We start from the raw sequence: 20,491 nt of genomic DNA, 5'->3' as shown, positions 1-20,491 counted from the left end.
TGTTCATCAGTGATATTGCCTGCAGTTCTCTTTTTTTGTGACATCGTTGTCTCCTTTTGGTATCCCGGTGATGGTGGCCTCGTAGAATGAGTTTGGGAGCGTTCTTCCCTCTGCTATATTTTGGAAGAGTTTGAGAAGGATAGTTTTTAGCTCTTCTCTAAATGTTTGATAGAATTTGCCTGTGAATCATTCTGGTCCTTGGCTTTTGTTTGTTGGAAGATTTTATGTCATAATTTCAATTTCAGTGCTGTGATTGGTCTGTTTATATTTTCTATTAATACCTAGTTCAGTCTCGCAGGGTTGTGCTTTTCTAAGAATTTGTCCATTTCTTCCAGGTTGTCCATTTTATTGGCATACAGTTTCTTGTAGTAATCTCTCATGATCCTTTGTATTTCTGCAGTGTCAGTTGTTACTTCTCTTCTTTCACTTCTAATTCTATTGATTTGAGTCTTCCCCCTTTTTTTCTTGATGAGTCTGGCTAATGGTTTGTCAATTTTGTTTATCTTCTCAAAGAACCAGCTTTTTATTGATCTTTGCTATTGTTTCCTTCATTTCTTTTTCATTTATTTCAGATCTGATCTTTATGATTCCTTTCCTTCTGCTAACTTTGGGGGTTTTTTTCCTTCTTTCTCCAATTGCTTTAGGTGTAAGGTTAGTTTGTTTATTTGAGATTTTCCTTGTTTCTTGAGGTAAGATTGTATTGCTATAAACCTCCCTCTTAGAAGTGCTTTTGCTGCATCCCATATTTTTTGGGTCGTCGTGTTTTCATTGTTATTTGTTTCTAGGTATTTTTTGAGTTCCTCTTTGATTTCTTCAGTGATCTCTTGGTTATTTAGTAGTGTATTGTTTAGCCTCCATGTGTTTGTAATTTTTACAGATTTTTTCCCCTGTAATTGATATCTAGTCTCATAGCATTGTGGTCGGAAAAGATACTCGATACAATTTCAATTTTCTTAAATTACCAAGGCTTGATTTGTGACCCAAGATATGATCTATCCTGGAGAATGTTCCATGAGCACTTGAGAAGAAAGTGTATTCTGTTGTTTTTTGATGGAATGTCCTATACATATCAATTAAGTCCATCTTGTTTAATGTATGATTTAAAGCTTGTGTTTCCTTATTTATTTTCATTTTGGATGATCTGTCCATTGGTGAAAGTGGGATGTTAAAGTCCCCCACTATGATTGTGTTACTGTCAATTTCCCCTTTTGCGGCTGTTAGCATTTGCCCTATGTATTGAGGTGCTCCTATGTTGGGTGCATAAATATTTACAATTGTTATATCTTCTTCTTGGATTGATCCCTTGATCAGTATGTAGTGTCCTTCTTTGTCTCTTGTAAGAGTCTTTATTTTAAAGTCTGTTTTGTCTGATATGAGAATTGCTACTCCAGCTTTCCTTTGATTTCCATTTGCATGGAATATCTTTTTCCATCCCCTCACTTTCAGTCTGTATGTGTCCCTAGGTCTGAAGTGGGTCTCTCGCAGATAGCATATGTATGGGTCTTGTTTTTGTATCCATTCAGCCAGTCTATGTCTATTGGTTGGAGCATTTAATCCATTTACATTTAAGGTAGTTATCGATATGTATGTTCCTATTACCATTTTCTTAATTGTTTTGGGTTTGTTATTATAGGTCTTTTTCTTCTCTTGTGTTTCCTGCCTAGAGAAGTTCCTTTAGCATTTGTTGTAGAGTTGGTTTGGTGGTGCTGAATTCTCTTAGCTTTTGCTTGTCTGTAAAGGTTTCTATTTCTCCATCGAATCTGAACGAGATCCGTGCTGGACAGAATAATCTTGGTTGAAGGTTTTTCCCTTTCATCACTTTAAATATGTCCTGCCACTGCCTTCTGGCTTGCAGAGTTTTTGCTGAAAGATCAGCTGTTAACCTTATGGGGATTCCCTTGTATGTTATTTGTTGCTTTTCCCTTGTTGCTTTTAATATTTTTTCTTTGCACTTAATTTATGGTAGTTTGATTAATATGTCTTGGTGTGTTTCTCCTTGGGTTTATCGTGTATGGGACTCTTTGTGCTTCCTCGACTTGATTGACTATTTCCTTTCCCATATTAGGGAAGTTTTCCACTATAATCTCTTCAAGTATTTTCTCAGTCCCTTTTTTTTTTTCTCTTCTTCTTCTGGGACCCCTATAATTCGACTGTTGGTGCATTTAATGTTGTCCCAGAGGTCTCTGAGACTGTCCTCAATTCTTTTCATTCTTTTTTCTTTATTCTGCTCTGTGGTAGTTATTTCCACTATTTTATCTTCCAGGTCACTTATCCGTTTTTCTGCCTCAGTTATTCTGCTATTGATTCCTTCTGGAGAAATTTTAATTTCATTTATTGTGCTGTTCATCATTGTTTGTTTGCTGTTTAGTTCTTCTAGGTCCCTGTTAATTGTTTCTTGTATTTTCCCCATTCTATTTCCAAGGTTTTGGATCATCTTTACTATCACTACTTTGAATTCTTTTCCAGGTAGACTGACTATTTCCCCTTCATTTGTTTGGGCTGGTGTGTTTTTACCTTGCTCCTTTATCTGCTGTGTTTCTCTGACTTCTCATTTTTCTTAACTTACTGTTTGGGGTCTCCTTTTCTCAGGCTGCAGGTGTGTAATTCCCGTTGATTTTGGTGTCTGCCCCCAGTGGCTAAGGTGGGTTCAGTGGGTGTGTAGGCTTCCTGGTGGAGGGGACTGGTGCCTGTGTTCTGGAGAATGAGGCTGGATCTTTTCTTTCTGGTGGGCAGGACGGCATCTGGTGGTGTGTTTTGTGGCATCTGTGATCTTATTGTGATTTTAGACAGCCTCTCTGCCAGTGGGTTCTGTTGTGTTCCTGTCTTGCTAGTTGTTTGGCATAGGTGTCTAGCACTGTAGCTTGCTGGTCATTGAGTGGAGCTGGGTCTTAGCGTTGGGATGGAGATCTCTGGGAGAGTTTATGCCGTTTGATATTATGTGGGGCCATGAGGTCTCTGGTGGACCAATGTCCTGAACTCAGCTCTCCCTCCTCAGAGGCTCAGGCCTGACACCCGGTTGGAACACCAAGACCCTGTCAGACACACTGCTCTCTGAACCTATTACCCACCTGCAGAACAGAGTCAGGGTTAGCACTCGGTTTTGTTGAGAGAATAAATGCATGTAAAATGCCTGGCTCTGAACCCCTACTGAAATCAAGCAGGACCCAGTGGGACTCCTGGACACAAAAGCTTCTGCCCATTTTTTAATTGGGCTGTTTGTTTTTTTGATATTGAGCTCCATGAGCTATTTATATGTTTTGAAGATTAATCCTTTGTCCATTGTCACAGCTAGATCTTCTTTGACCCACCTCCTAGAGTAATGAAAATTAAAAAAAAATAAACAATTGGGACCTAATTAAACTTAAAATCTTTTACACAGCAAAGGAAACCATAAACAAGATGAAAAGACATCCCTCAGAATGGGAGAAAATATTTGCAAATCAAATACACCTACTTCTTTCTAACCCTAATCCTCTTACCCAGTCCAGGCCACCATCCTGTGTTGCCTAAAATATTGTGATAACCTCTAACTAATCTCTTTGCATCAATTTTTTCCCAGCTCCAGTAAACTTTTTTTACCTTTACTTCCAGTAAATTTTAAAAGTTTAAATCTGAACTTAAACCTTCCTTGGGTAAAAGTCAATTAATAGTTTCCAAAATTTTTAATATGGCCTAAAATTTCTGTCTCACTGGCCCTTGCTTTTCTCTCCAGACTGTATTACACCATGGCTTACTTTCTCCACTTGAACCATATGGGACTTTGCACAATTTTTTTTTTTAATATGGTATGTGTTGTTTTACTGGTAAACTAGTTATTGTAAGAATTAAACATATACATTATTATAACCAATAACTGTAAATGTTGCTATTCATCACTTATTGTTATTGTATTCATTTTAACTCATTTGTGACTATCCTCTTATGGGAAGTCTTTATTTATTTTTTTCTTTTTAAATTTTTAAAAAAATTTTATACAATTTTAAAAGTTACACTCCATTTACAGTTATTATGAAATATTGATTATGAAATACAAGATTTTTCACATTCTTTTTAACTATTGCATTATATTCTACTGCACGTTATGTATCTATTATGTCATAATGCACTTAATCAGTGTCCTATTATTGCACATCTAGAATAAATTCCTAGATGAGGAATTGCATATTTTAGTTTTAATTGATCTTGTTAAATAGCTCTCTCTATTTATTTATTTTTTTGAAGCATAGTTGACTTACAGTGTTGTATTAGTTTCAGGTGTACAGGAAAGTGATTCAGTTTCATATATATATATATATATATATACATTCTTTTTCAGATTCTTTTCCCTAATTGGTTTTTACAAAATATTGAGTATAGTTCTCTGTGCCATACAGTAGGTCCTTGTTGGTTATCTCTTTTATATATAATAGTGTGTATATCTTGATGACTATTTTGTTATGAGAAGTATGAGAGGACTTATACTGACTCACACACTGAAATCTCGTAGGAAATACCCCTGGATGCTCCTTCAGATGTTGTATCATCTGTAATCCAGAGTCTTCTTCTCCCTGACCATGAGGCCACAGAGCACTCACCCAGATTTTCTTCCCTCTCCTTCCTTGATTGTTTATGGTGCTAACCTTACCTCACTGTGGCTTATCAGCACATCAGTGGAGCTTTCTCTATCTTGTTTCTTCAGGTTCACAGTCTGGCTCTCTGGGTTTACAGATACTGCTCAAAATTTCACCTCCAATGTCTAAGTTATTGTGGCATAGGCTGCAGCTGTAAGAGTTAAGTCTTCCTTGATGCTGCTTTATGCTCATTGCCTTAGCTACTGTTTTTCTTCAGCTGGGTTGGTGAGGGTCCTCTACCTTCAGCACTAGCCATGAATTATGTTGAACAAACTTCACAGTTTTGATATTCCATCTTAACTGAAGTTTATGAAAAGTTATTCAAAAGTGGTAGACCAATATTTTAACCAATGTCTCTAACTTCAAGTCCCTTATTAAATATCATACTGTTACAAATCAAATAACAATTAATAGCAGGCAGTTAAAAGAAGAGTGACCTCTTTCTGACAATAAAATAAGCCATGGGCTATGTGGAATAATATTCTATTCAGTAGAATCCATTTCTAAAGTAGTTAAGAGAACTGTTGACTTTATTATTCTTTTTATTTTAGATAGGAGGAATAAGCTTTAAAATAAAGTTTTTTTTTTTTTTTTTTACTGTTCCAATGTAGTTGTATTTGTAATTTTTCTTTTTTTCTTTTTAATCAGTCATCAATTTTATACACATCACTGTATACATGTCAATCCCAATCGCCCAATTCAGCACACCACCATCCCCACCCCACCACAGTTTTCCTCCCTTGGTGTCCATACGTTTGTTCTCTACATCTGTGTCTCAACTTCTGCCCTGCAACCCGATTCAACTGTACCATTTTTCTAGGTTCCACATACATGCGTTAATATACGATATTTGTTTTTCTCTTTCTGACTTACTTCACTCTGCATGACAGTCTCTAGATCCATCCACGTCTCAACAAATGACTCAATTTCATTCCTTTTTATGGCTGAGTAATATTCCATTGTATATATGTACCACAACTTCTTTATCCATTCATCTGTCAATGGGCATTTAGGTTGCTTCCATGACCTGGCTATTGTAAATAGAGCTGCAATGAACATTGGGGTGCATTTGTCTTTTTGAATTATGGTTTTCTCTGGGTATATGCCCAGTAGTGGGATTGCTGGGTCATACGGTAATTCTATTTTTAGTTTTTTAAGGACCCTCCGTACTGTTCTCCATAGTGGCTGTATCAATTTACGTTCCCACCAACAGTGCAAGAGGGTTCCCTTTTCTCCACACCCTCTCCAGCATTTGTTGTTTGTAGATTTTCTGATGATGCCCATTCTAACTGGTGTGAGGTGATACCTCATAAAATAAAGTTTTGTAATTTGTATATTCCAGATCTAGTGAATAAATTACTTTTTTGAGATATGGAGGAACGAATGACGCCCAGTATTATGCCAAGGTGAAGGTTGGAGACACTTTACTGGCAATACATCTTAACTCTAAGCTAAGAATTTGAGGGTGGGTTGATAAAGAAACATTCAAGGATGCATAAGTGAGGGATTCAATTATAGATTACAGGGTGACATCAAAAGTATTATAAAATAACTTTTTGAGAAAATAAACTATATAAATAAAGATACCAAAAAATTAACATTGAACTTAATGAGATTTTGAGATATTGCTTAAAATGAACCATCCTGACAAGTTAATTTGTGCTGAAGGAGGTATTGATGTTTGTGATTATAAATCTCTGCAGTTTGAACAGAGAGACTATTTGGAGTCCAGACAGAATGTACCCATTGCTCATGCTTTGGGATCCCCATCAGAACAACATGTTACCAAATTGCAAATTCAGTGATCTTCATCTGGAGCTAAATTTCAATTGTTAACTGAGAACAAATAACATGTTATTTTAGCTATTCTCCCTTGGTTATTTGCATTACTGAGAACGTTTTACTTCTTCTCTAACTTATCTCTTCATTTCCTCAACTGGAAATCTTCATGTGAAACTAAGAGATAATACTTTCAGATACTTTTTAGCCATATATACATATACATATCATGGCTCAAACTGTGTTCCTGATATTCTGCTCCAAAACACATCCTCTTGCAGACTTACTCATAACTTCATTCCTCTAGATGCTCAAATTGATGGCCTTATTTTCTCAATTGACCTTTCTTTTACTTCTAAAACCCACAATTGTTCCATCAGCAAATATTTTTAGTTCTGCTTTGAAAATATATCCAGAGTTTGACCATCCTCCCTCACCCCCACTGATACCACCCTGATACAAGACACCCCTCCTGTTGATTATTACTGTAGCATCCCCTGGGACTCCTGGTCTTGCCTCCCCTGAGCAACCAGACAAACCCTGTTTTTTTTTTTAAAAAAAGACAGGGACTTCCCTGGTTGCCCAGTGGGTAAGACCTCCCCTTCCAATGCAGGAGGTGTGGGTTTGATCCCTGGTCGGGAGCTAAGATCCCACATGCTTTGCAGCCAAAAAACCAAAACATAAAACAGAAGCAATATTGTAACAAATTCAATAAAGACTTAAAAAATGGTCCACATCTAGGAAGAATATTAAAAATAATAGAGACAGTTCATTTCACTTCTCTACTCAAAACTCTTTGTTTCATCATCATCTCACTCAAAATAAAAGGTTTCAGTTCTAACCATGACCTGATCCACTGCTGCTTCCTTGGCTTCATCCGTCCATCCCTAGCCCACTTTTAGAGACTCCAGCCACACTGGGCTCCTGTGTTAGTTTAGTTTCTTCTAGAAGAAGACTTCAAGATGGAATAAGATGGACAAGAGATTTATTGGTGGAGATTGTCAAAGATAAGCACATTAATTAAAGTGATGAAAACAGATTTTATTCAGTAACTGCTGGCAGTAGGGAAAATAGATGAGCTCCATTCAGATTTGTACAGGGGTTTTTGAACATTTTTTTAAATTACTTTTTATTGAAATATAGTTGCTTTACAATGTTGTGTTAACTTCCACTGCACAGCAAAATGAAGCAGCCATACATATACATATATTCCCTCCATTTAGGACACTACAGTGCATTAAGTAGAGTTCCCTGTGCTATACAGTATGTTCCCATCAGTTGTCTATCTTATACATAGTATCAGTAGTGTATATGTGTCAATCCCAATCTCCCAGTTCCTCCTACCCACCTCTTTCCCTCTTGGTATCCATACATTTGTTCTCTATGTCTGTGTCTCTAATTCTGCTTAGATTTTAAAGGGAGAGTAAAAGAGAGAGGAGAGCAGGTGCTCAAGAGAGTCAGAGAAGTGAAAAATCACAAAGTGTTGGTCAGTGTAAATGTGATTAGGCCAGCTGTGTTTGTTGGCCGGCAATTATTGAAGTTAAGAATCTATCACCCCACAGAACCTGGGAGGCAGAGGTCCTATTTTTTGATGATAACATTGCAAAGGAATGGCTTTCAGGTCCTTGAGAAAGATGCTTCTGAGTTGTACAAGATACATAGTCACAACTGTAAGCCCTTCCCAGTAAATCTAAGAAAGGGTGATCTGGACCTACCATCAGCTGTTGCCTAGAACAAATAGTAAATGTTCCTGGCAGTGTTGAGTTTTCTCAGGCAGGCATTTTAGTAGGGGGCTAGGGTTATCCTAGAGACACACCTTATGCTGCTAGAAGTCATGCTAGGGTTTGGTCAAATCTCTTCGTGCAGGGGTTTGGACAGTGTTGATATGGGTCTGCAGAGAATTCTGCAGTTCTCAGAATGCCTGAGAATTAAGGGGAGGAAGCAGGAGTAGGTAGGCAGAGTTTTCACACCATGCTGCAGGTCTGATACAGGAGAGGAAAGAGAATTGGGTTAGAATAGTGTCAGACTCTGAGTCAGTCTAAGAAAGTTTTGGCCAGGCTGATGGGGAATGCTCACAAGTCCTCAAAGTCCTCAAAGTATAATGAAAGGAGTCCCCATCCCACAGGTCGGGGCCTGCACTCGTGCCCTCACCGTGGTCAGTCATTGGCTGGGAGCAGCCTATGGAAAGTGTGGCTTCAGTGTGAACATGGTGGGAATCCAGGGGGAATGAAAGCTGGGGCTGAAGCCAACTATTGCCACCACAGCAGGAAATCCAACCATGGTGTTTTCGCGGCCGCCGCACCGTCTTACTGTCACTTGAGCACTCCAGGGCCCTTCCTCTCCCCCTGCTTTCCTCTGTATGGAACACTCTCGTGTTAACATCCACAGAGCCCTTTCACGTTGGGGAGGACTCAGGCTGTACTCAAAATCCCCCATTCAGGGAAGCCTGCCAATCCACCCTGTCTCAAGTGTTACCCACTGACATTTTATATACCACTTCCTTGATGTATTTTTTCTTCCTGAGCACTTATTACCATTTAACATATCTTATATTTTATTGTTTATTGTTTGTCTCACCCCAGCTAGAAAGTAAAGAATTTGTGTTTTGATTGTGTCTATATTCCCAGCAGCTAGAATAGTATTAGAAACATAGTAGGTGCTTAATAAATGTCTGTAAAGTAATCTCATTTTAATAAAAGCAATGTGACAATAGACTTTTCACCTCAGAATATTCTAGCCTTTCTTCTGTAGCTTGGGAAAAGTGAAGTGATGTCTTCTCATAGATCTCAAGCAGTGTTGGCACTAGGGTTATTTACAGGTTATTTACTTTTTGGCTGTGTCCAAGGTTGGGTTTTTTATTCTACATTTTTAATCTTCAATGCCTCACCGATAAAGCAAGTACTAACCTTCCTCTTGGTGAAACAACTAAGTATCAGATAATTTCTAGAATTGAGACCGTCTTGGGAAACCACCTGAAAATCCAAAACGTACTTCGGCTAGGGATCTCATTTTAGGATTATTCCAGGATTTGTCTTCTTCCTCTGATATGGGGTCAGATGCGGGGTGGGGAAGGTAGTTTCAGGATGCTTGCTCCGTTTTACAATTAGTTTGCACTTCTAGGTTTGCTAGACTTTGCACAACCTAGTTTGCTAAGTTGTTAAAAACAAAACAAAACCTACAGAGACCTGAGCAATTATTCCATATACTCTATATTTTATGTCCATTGCTGCTTACTACTTTAGGATCTGTTAATGTTCAACATCAAGGTACAGACTATTGTTCCATCTGGGATTTAGAGAATACTCACATGGCTGACTGGCCAAGATAATTGATGGGAATGAAAAAAACAATCCCAGAACAGTTGGAAGAATTCTTTTTCTTCTTCCTAATTTACAGAATGAAAGACACAGAGAGGAAATGATCTCTGCCAGATGAATGAAGATTAGACAATGACTTCTGGAAGACAATATTTCTCTTTAAGATTTTATTTTCAACTTCCGAACTAGAACTGAACCAAGACAATAAAGTAAGTTTGACATGTATACTGCCAGTCTGTTTATGAATCCCAGTTTTATCACAACACAAATAGATAAATAATAGAAGCCCATAATGCTTGTCTCTGAAATTGTAGTTAAACTGAAGCTCAGTATGCAGGAAACAAAAGATGAATGGTCTTTCATAAACATGTTTTTATAACATAATCTGCTCATATAAACAACTGGCAGTTCATCCTTTGGGGATTCTTGTTAGCCAGGTTTTTCAAAGCTTCAGTGAATGGATTGAGTTTCAGAATTATTTCCCAACTTCGTGCTGTTTGGAGGAAACATCTGTTTACTGTATGTAAATGAACAGGACATTCTGTTCTTTTAGGGACTCATGAAAGAGCCCTTAAAATAGGCCAGTTTGGCAAATAAGGAAATAGAGTCTCTTCAAAGGACTACAAATAAAGTCTAGCGAGAGAGATTGTAAAGATAGCAGTTTTTTTTTTTTTTTCTCTTAAAAGTTTCTGTATTTGGATCCAACCAGGAATGGCTATTTCCCTTTGATTAAAAACCTGTGTAGAGCTTTTGGCTCTCTTCTTGCTTCTTCTTCCCTTCTCTTTTGGTCATCAGACAGACTGAAGGCAGAAAACAGATTTGCCTCATGGAAGAAGTGTACAGCAGACAGCGAGGAGAGACGAGACAGTAAATCTTAGTTCGGTTAATACTTCCACATGTCTGGCAAATACCCTTGGAAGGACAGGAGTCCAGACAGTTTGAAGCAGGTACCTCAGCATGTGCCTTCCTTTCATATTCTATTCAGCCTCTTGCCCCAAATTGATGTGCTCATCCTGTATCTACTAATTTTGCCTGAGCTGAGCTTGGCCTGAGGGCAAAAGGCCATCCTTCTGTAGTGCTGGCTGGAGACAGCATGAATAATGCTGCGAGTCAGTCGGATACAACTCCTGTGCAAAGACAAACAAGGGAAGTCTCACCTTACAAATGAATGTGGTTTTATAACTGCGGGAACTGGTTGCTTTCTTAAATTCTAACTCTTAGCAGAAAACTAAAAATTAACATCATAGTGATCCCTAAGAATTTTGGGGTTTATTCATTATCCTAAGTATCTCAGTTACTTTTTAATATTTAAAATATAAGTATCTCTGTGTATTGAATAGAATATAGCCACTGTTTTTATACAACAAATATAATGCACTGTTGATATGAAAAATTTATGACGCTTTTTCCAACAAATACTACTGAGATCTAATTAATACCTCCCCATTTCTTTTCCATTTCAAAAGACAGTTTAGGTAGCCATGTCTTAGCATGAGGTTTTAGTTATGGTTTCCTTTAAACTAGAGGTAATACATTTTATTGGTACTCTGTCTATTTTATGAATATTTCTAATAAATGTCTCTTGTTCTTCTCTTCCTGCTCTTTCATGTTCTTCTGACCCTTAGCAATAATTTTATTTAAAACAGTCTATGTGTAGAGCCCTGCTTTTAAGTTTCTGGCTTTACCTCATTTCTCTGTGATTGAGATGAGTATACATACAGGGGTGATGGAAATCTCCCCAAATTATATATTTTTTCAATACCGATAAACTTGGAAGAGCTCTACTTTGTTTTTGAAACCAAATACCAGCACACTTAAATAAATTGAACTTGGGTCTTGCTTTTTATAGTTTTTAGTTTTCCTTTTGAATCTCCTCTCTGAAGGAACTATGTGAATGATCTTAAAACAATGCAGATATCAATGACGAAACCAGAAGGATGAACATGTGCACAAAATAATACTGTACATGTATCCCCTCACCTCAAACAACAAAAGAAGGTAGAACTTGGATAGAGAGGGAGAAGGGGAAATGGTTGGTGCACAGCTGCCTTTAAGTGTGTGTATGTGTGCATTTAGATTTTTTTGCTTCAAACTTCTGCTGTGACCACTGGCTACCCAGAAGTATTGGGGAAAAAATTATTGTCTTTCTTTGCCCATCAGGAAATACCTGCCAATTTTGACTACATAGGACTAAGAAGACCAGAGTTAAAAGTGTCACTGTCTTTGTTTCAACTGCCATAGTCTTGTTGTCAACAAGTGGCACTTTGTTATCAGAGCCTGGACCTGGGTCTTTATCTTTGTCTCCCTTTCTAGAATTCATGTTCTTACCCATCTCATTCAGTTCTATCTGATGACTTGAATGCAGATCTACACATCTTTATGAAGAGTTAACTTCGTGCATATTTCCACTTTTTATTCAGAATTTTGAAGGTTGATCTTGACACTCTCCTTTAGAATTTACCTCCATCCTGGGGCCACTTGGCTTTTATAACTGATGACATGTTGATGCCAGCCCGTTTAAATAATATTTTCTTTCTACCTCTCAATTTTCTGTTTTACAACACTGTAGGGCTCTCTGAGTCAGAGCCCATTGATTTTTCGACTTTATGAACTTACTCTTCCCTGTTAACTGATGTAATAGTAAAATTCTTTGCTTTAACATCTTGCTTATGTGGCATTCTCATCAGTCTTATAGATCTTTCTGACCTATTTTGTTACCTAGCACAGATAGCAGGGTGTGTTCTGTGAACAGGAAAAGATCAAACTGACTTCAGTAGCATACTATGCAGAGGACTAACGGTGAATATGATTAGTTTAGTGCAATAACTTCAACCAAATTGGGGTGAGTCTTGAATGCCAGGCTTAGAAGTCCAAATTTTATTCTGGAGGAAATAAGGACAACAGCATGAAACCAAAGTTTTAGGAAGACTGACTTATCTGTCTGACACTGAAGAGCAACGTAACACATGGGAGAGATCAGGATAAATATCAGGTGATTTAAGTCCTAGTTCATATTCCCTAAACGTGATTCTTTTTTAAATTTTTTTTTATAAATTTATTTTATTTTTTATTTATTTTATTTTTGGCTGTATTGGGTCTTCGTTGCTGTGCATCGGTTTTCTCTAGTTGCAGTGAGCGAGGGCTACTCTTCATTGAGGTGCGTGGGCTTCTCATTGTGGTGGCTTCTCTTTGTTGTGGAGCACGGGCTCTAGGTGCGTGGCCTTCAGTAGTTGTGGCTCTCAGGCTCTAGAGCGCAGGCTCAGTAGTTGTGGTGCATAGGCTTAGCTACTCCGCGGCATGTGGGATCTTCCCAGATCAGGGATCGAACCCGTGTTCCCTACTTTGGCAGGCGGATTCTTAACCACTGTGCCACCAGGGAGGAGGTCCCCCTGAATGTGATTTTAAGGAAGACATTTCTGTTGTTTTAGTGCCCTAATCTCTAAAATTAAGAGTTTGAATCAGATTTGTTTCTACGGTCTTTTAAGAATCCAGTAACTGTATTGTATTTTATCCTCAGTAAATACACAATAGAAATAATGAAACCCATGATTTCAACTGAACAGAAAGGTCGTGTAAGTAAACAACGAGGTTGGAGGAAGAGCAGGAGAAAAATCTTAAGAGAAAAAACGTCGAGAAAAACGTAAAACCCATTGTGTTGAAACACTTTGTCTATGAACTTCCCTGATGTAATAATTTCTGCACCAGATTCATCATCTCTAAGTTGGTTTAACTTTGGGGGAATTTTATAAGCAAAAACCAATGCACTATTGTAGGAACAGTGACTACTCACAATAGCTTTTTCAAGGATGAGTCACTATAATTACAGGTCCCACGGGCATATGGCTGAATTTGAGCTGCAGAATATGAGTTTTCTCACTGATCAAGGATGCATTTTGGTAATTGCTGGGAACTATATAATTTCTGAAATTATTATTTTTTGTTTGTTTGTTACCTTTAGCAGATATTAAAAAAAGAACCTCACTATGTGACCTTGGGTGAATTACTTACATTGTTTAATTCCTCATTTAACACAAGACATTTTAGACTAAAACATTTCTTAGAGTATTATAGTGTTATAAATACTAAATAGAGACAGTTGCTTTCACATATCATAAAAATGTAACTTTTTCAATGAATAATCTGATCTTTAATGTTGAATATCCAGCCTTTATTTATCCAGTAAAATGATTTGAGAAAGTGCTCCCTCTTACGAGGCTTTATCACTTAAAAGACAAAGATAGGCAAAGGTCAGTTGCCTTCTTCTAATATCAGTAAGTGAGGATTTCCCCTTTTCTGAGTCTTATTTTTAAATGTGTAGATCTAATATCATTCTTTTTAGAGGACATATTCTACTGCTTAATTGTAGAAATATCTGATTTTAGAAGGGGCTAGCTGTGGAGTTTCACCTACATGAAATGGGGGTTATCTTCTGATGACTACCTTAAACCATCCCTTACATTATTTACAAAATACGTGTCTCATAGATATAACCCTGGGCAGTGACTCTTACACACACCGTGTTTTGAGGAACATTGTGCCAAATTGAAAGACAAGGCAAATCTACAAGACTGAGTGTATTGATCAGGGTTCTCTAGAGAAACAGAACCAATAGCATATGTAGAGATATTTAAGAAGAGATTTATTATGGGAATTGACCTAAATCATTATGGAAGCTGAGTTATGCCATGCAACCTCGAGAATTTGGAATGCTGATAGTATAAGGCAGTCCAGGTCCCAACTGATGGTGTAACTCCCAGTCTGAGACTAAAGGTCTGGGAGCTGGGGTGTGGGGGAAATTGGTGTAAGTCCCATAGTCCAAAGGCCTGAGAACAAGGAGCTCTGATGCCCAAGGGCAGGAGAAGATGGATGTCTCAGCTCAGAAGAAAAGCAAGAATTTAACCTTGGGACTTCCCCGGAGGTCCAGTGGTTAAGACTTAGCCTTCCAATGCAGGAGGTGTGGGTTCGATCCCTGGTCGGGGAGCTAAGATCCCACATGCCTCGCAGCCAAAAAACGAAAACATAAAACAGAAGCAATATTGTAACAAATTCAATAAAGACTTTAAAAATGGTCCACATCAAAAAAATCTTTAAAAAAAAAAAAAAAAGAATTTAACCTTTCTCCACCTTTGTGTTCTTTTCAGGACCTCATCAGATTGGACGATGCCTACCTGCACTGGGGAAGATGATCTTCTTTACTAAGTCATTGATTCAGATGCTAATCTCTTGCAGAAACACCCTCACAGATAAACCCGGAAATAATTTTACCAGCTTTCTGGGCATCCCTTTGCCCAATCAAGTTGACTTGCAAAATTAACCATCACGCTCGGCAGGTCCCTAACAGCAAGTAGGAGACACAAAAGCAAATTTACCACTAAGCTAATGAGACACAAGATACACCAACTCTCATTTGCACAAGGGACCTTCCAAGGCCCTGGACAGAACTATAACAAAAAGTATGGTTCATATGCTCCTGTACAAGTTGTTAATGTAAGATATTTACTTCCGATTGGTCAAGACTGCTGCCTCTTTCCACTTTAATTTATCCTCTTTCATATTCCACCTACTGGTTAGAAGTATTGTAATGTCCAAAGACATTTTTGGGATGTAGTTAAGGGCAAATTAAGTTGAGGTACCTATAGTTTGAGTTTGGCGCTGTGTGTTTATTATGGTTCTCAGTCGACTATTTCCTGGGTAAAGGCAAGATGTTGCAGCTATTCCAAGGGCAGAAATGGCTCTCAGGAATTCTTCCACCATCCACTGCACCAACTTACCAAGCATCTCGTTATGAACATGCCTGACCAAAGGTTGTATCGCAATGTGAATGTAAATCATGTCCCTGGCACTATGAAAAAGTAAAAAAAGGAAAGGAAACAAGACTTGAAGTCCACAGAGGCTGGAGTTAATCTGCGTAAAATCCTTCCCGTCATCAGACATGCAGAATTTTAAACGAAGGATTTGTTTCTCATTGATACCTGGTCAAAACAGAAGTTTTTCATGTCAAAAATTTTCAATAATGTAGTGTGTTTAAAAAAATACATGTATACGCATACATACACACAGAAATCACATGAAATCATCTGTAACAGGTCAATATGAGGGAAACTTGATAGAGGTTTTCTCAAATTCAACACAATAGTATACATTTTCATCATGTTAACATTAACGAGTTGCAAAGCTAAAAAGTATGTTTCCTAAAATCTCTGTAATAGAAAAACAAACTTTGATTAATCATACTAGATAAATAAATTCCCAAGGGCTGCCATAACAAAGTACCACAAACTGGGTGACTTAAAACAATAAAAACTTATTGTCTCACATCTTTGGAGAAATTCCAGAAGTCCAAAATCACGGTGTTGGCAGGGTCACGCTCCCTCTGAAACCTCTGGGGCAAGATTTTCTCTCTGGACTCTTCTAGTATCTGGTAGCCCCAAATGTTCCTTGGCTTGGAGCAGCATCTCTCCAATCTCTGTCTCCCCCTTCACATGGTCTTATCCCTGTGTTTTGGTGTCTTCGCTTGGATACCTCTCATACTGGCTTAAGGGTCCACCCTATTCCAGTATTATCTCATCTTAATTTAACTAATTATACTTGCAACAATCCTATTTCCAAATCAGATCCCATTTTGAAATACTGGGTATTAGGAATTCAACATAATCTTTTTGGGGGGACACCATTCAATTCATAAAATAGAGAAGTGACTAATTTATCTTTTAATTCTCTCCACAGAAAAAAATGTTCCTAAGTTGTCATATAAAGAGGTGATGAAAAGTACTCAGTCAAAAATATTGCCCTCCCGCTCCCGCCCGCCTCCCAAAAAGAGTAACAGAGGTGTATCAGGCACTTAATTAAGAAGGCAATGTTTTCAAAACTCTTTTGTGTTATTTAAAAAAAAAATTTTGAAATTTGTGGTGATTTCTTTTTTTGTTCTAACAAAATCACGTTTATACCTAATTTTTATTCCTAACTGCATATCCTTTTTTCTTATAGAAATCCCACACATTCAGACATTATGAGATTCAAGTCAAACAAAACTTGGATCTACCTCTAGGGGTCAGTACTTCGTTCCTATTTGCATCGGGTGTCTCCACGTTATAATGCTTCCATGGTCTTAATGCTTGGGGCATGAGGTGCTGGATCCTGCCATGCCTGCGCTCATAGACCTGCCATGGCTGGCTTCTACTTCACCACATGAAAAGCTGAGGTCTTTACAAGGTTACGTTATCTATCTTCTTCCCAATTCCTATCACCTTCTTCTACCCCTTGACTCCTTCTCCCACATCTGCGCTCACCCCTGTTCTCTCTGCTTCCACATACTTACTATTCAGACAGTCTGGCCATCATGCCTCCAGGCCCCCAGCCTCGCCACGCCCTTGGCCTGGACGGCTCTGTCCCCAGTTGTGGGAGCAGTTATTGCTTTACTTCCCTTAGATTTGTGTTCAAGGGTCCACTTGTCCAAGAGGGATATTTGAGCAACCCCAGCCCTGACCTCCACACCAGCACACCTTGGCTCCTACACAACTCCTTTTTAGCCGTAGCACACAACACCATGGACATACTGAACATTATTAGGTTTTATCAGCGTACACATACCATGCATCGACTTGTGTAACCGGCGACTGTCTCTCACTCCCACTACTGTAAACACCACGAGGCAGGTCTGTTTTGATCACTGTTATGTTGTCTTCCAGAACTGCATAATAATCAAATGCAAATTACGGGACTGATAAATACTTGTTGATGAATGAGTCATAGATTTTTGTTGCTGTTGTTAAGATTCAACCAGAAATAGAAACCTTACCTTATGTGGGTGTTAGGTTCTCAAATCAGAAAATGAGTTGAATTGAGATGTGATCTATACGGTCTAATCTCATTCTTCTAGTCATACGACACCTGATGTTGGCTGTCAATGGGCTGCTGTTTGCTCTTATTTTTCTTTTAGTGGTTTTCGGTAATATCTATTATTATTATTGTTATTATCATAATCATCATGACTGTGTGTATGTGTGAGTTATGCCTGAAGAGAGGCTGCAGCGGAAGAGGGTCCTGGTCTTTCCTGGGAACCAGGAGTTAATTATCAGAATAAATAATTGTCACTGTTTGACCCCCAGACTCTCACAGAGAGCGGGATTATGGCCCCTCTGTGCTGCTCGTGCTCCCCAGGAGCTGTCTTGTTCAGGATTCGTGTCTGAGCTGCTCTAGCAGAAGCAGTTGTATGAGGCAGCAAGCGTCTCTAGGTGCGGCCCCTTGTTATTGTCCTATTGGCTTGAATCAGCATTAATTGCTTGGAAAATGAAGGTTCCATTTGAAGAGACACCTGCAGGGTTTCTAATGCTCGTTTTGGTACCAATTCAAGCTGCTTCCAACCATGGTTTCCAGAGAATAATTAGGTTTCAGTGCACCGTCAGGTTTCACCATCATTCATAATGCCAAGAAAGAGACATGGTGTCTACTTCTGCAAACACTTTTCATCCTGGTGGAAAGTCGTTCATCTTCTAAAGACTATGACGTAAAACTGAAATGAAAATGTTTGTATGATGAACACCTAGTCTTGTGATTTTCTCAATTTTGCTTTCTGTTAAGATGGCTTTGTATCAGAAGCATGGATTTTTAATGCCTGTGAAATGAAACACGTTTTGCTTTTATTTTATTTTTACTGTGGTCAAGTTACTTAATTTTCGCTTCTTGTGCTGACCCAGTTAACTTGTGTCAGGTTGTCGGTAGTCTCTGTACTTATTTTGATCCCTTCAACTCCAATTCCAAATATTAATTACCTTTCTAATGTATTATTTTTGACTGAGCCAGAGTGAGATAGGAGCCTGAAAGATTGAAAGTGTACTGTATTGATTGTTCTTTTAAAAAAGGAGGTCTGCTTAGACTGGGGGTGGGTACAGTTCCGATGTTAGCAGCACACAGCACGGAGAATGTAAGGGAAGCACTGAATGAATCCTAGAATACACATAAGGTATTTTGTTTATTTTGATTTCTGTTTATTTTGATTATGTTCTAAAATATTTTTTAAAAAGTATTTATTCCTTTTAAGAATGATCGGTCCTATAGCAGAAAATTAAAAACCAAAAAAATGTCTTCTAGGAGTTGCTAAAAAGTTTTAAAAATTCTTATAGTTTCTAATGTGCAACCACTGTGTTCCAGGCTGAACTAACCAGTTAGGAAGGGGGTGACATGTCCCCAAGACGGGTCTCCTGAATTGGGGGCAGGAAATGGTCACCAGATTGGTTGGGATCCAAATCTCATGCAGCATGAAATTTTTTTTTTTCTTTTCTGTTTTCAGTGTGGAAAAGGAAAAGAACAAGAAAAATGGAAGCATAGTGATTATAAGAGGCAAATGCTTTAAACACTTCCTAGAATTATCGATCCTATTCATTTTCTGTTAGGACAAATTGTCCAACAAAGTTAGAAAGAACAAAACAGTATCTGGTAAAACCATAGACACACATCAGTGTAAACACTAAAGAAAAGAAAATAGCTGACAACTCAGATCCAGGAGATCTGAGATGGATGGAAGTGTGCCTTTATAGCAGGTGTAGATAAACACTGTTGTGAAAGGGGTGGGGATGGAAAAGGAGAACCTTCAAGATGCCTCAACAGGCTATGCTTTCTTGGGCACCTCAGTTTCAGGAAAGAATTCATAAGGAAGAGTCAAGGATTAGGACACTGATTCCATACACCTATCTGTGCCTGTGCCCACCTTGGAGAGTCTTGTGTAAACTCAGGACGTATACCCAGTGTAAGAACCCCCGTTCTAGAAGCATTATGTCACCTGTTTGATAAAAGCCCAGGTAGTCATTTAACTGGCTTTAGGCTTTGATCTAGTCTCCATCTAGTCTAGATCTGAGATAATAAGTAATATACTGACATCAGTGAGAGGGAGTGATAACCACCCCTCAGGGCTGTGGGGAAGCTTAAGCAAGATAACTCATATCATACATTTCACACAGTGCTGGGCACAGCTGAGTATTCAATAAATGGTCATTAGAACAAACAACAAACAAAATGTACCTATAGACAGACACACAGGTACACACACATATTTGTGTGTGTGTCTATAGATATATAAATTCTTATCTTGAAAAGCATATGTTATGAATCAGAGGCAGTTCGACATACATGCCATTTTACATTCACTCATGCTTTCTAACTCAAGGATCCCAGAATATAGACTGCAGTTTTGCAAAATTACACTGATATTCTTTTGATCTGTGCCTATTTTGTAGAACAAATCCTTGTAGGGACCCATAACCCTTTGAATGTTTTTTCACAATCAGCATCTTCTCTACCTACAGATCACCAAGAGGAAACAGCACAAACACACCCTGTCTTTCATACAGATGCAAGCACAGTCTTTTCAACTTATTACGCAGTGTGTAATACCAGCAACGTTTGACTGGAGATGGTTCTCATTCCAAATATTTCAGATAGCCAGCAATGATAATAAAAACATATACATTAGAAAAAATACATTCAGATGCTAGGTTCATCTGTGTCAACATGACTGTCTTACCCAGCTGCCTAATTTTAATGTGATAAAAGTTCTCTGCAGCGTTGAATGAAGGTAGAACATGCAAAACAAAGTGTCATGAGAGAAGGTCATCCTTGTTTTCTTTGTGTCGACTGTTTCCAAGTTGTGTGTCTGGCTTGCATGCCCCTAACATCTCCTAAGATCTTCAAGACTTGGGACGCTGTTGGAGTATCATTTTCATCTGTGGCCTAAAGCCACCTTGAGAATTACGCATGCAGTATCATCGTCAAGCTGAGGCTGCTCTCAGA

This window comes from Balaenoptera musculus, chromosome 7 (genome assembly GCF_009873245.2).
Source record: "Balaenoptera musculus isolate JJ_BM4_2016_0621 chromosome 7, mBalMus1.pri.v3, whole genome shotgun sequence".
Lineage (NCBI taxonomy): Eukaryota > Metazoa > Chordata > Mammalia > Artiodactyla > Balaenopteridae > Balaenoptera > Balaenoptera musculus.
The sequence above is the reverse complement of the archived record's forward strand: the minus strand, read 5'-3'. Positions refer to the sequence as shown.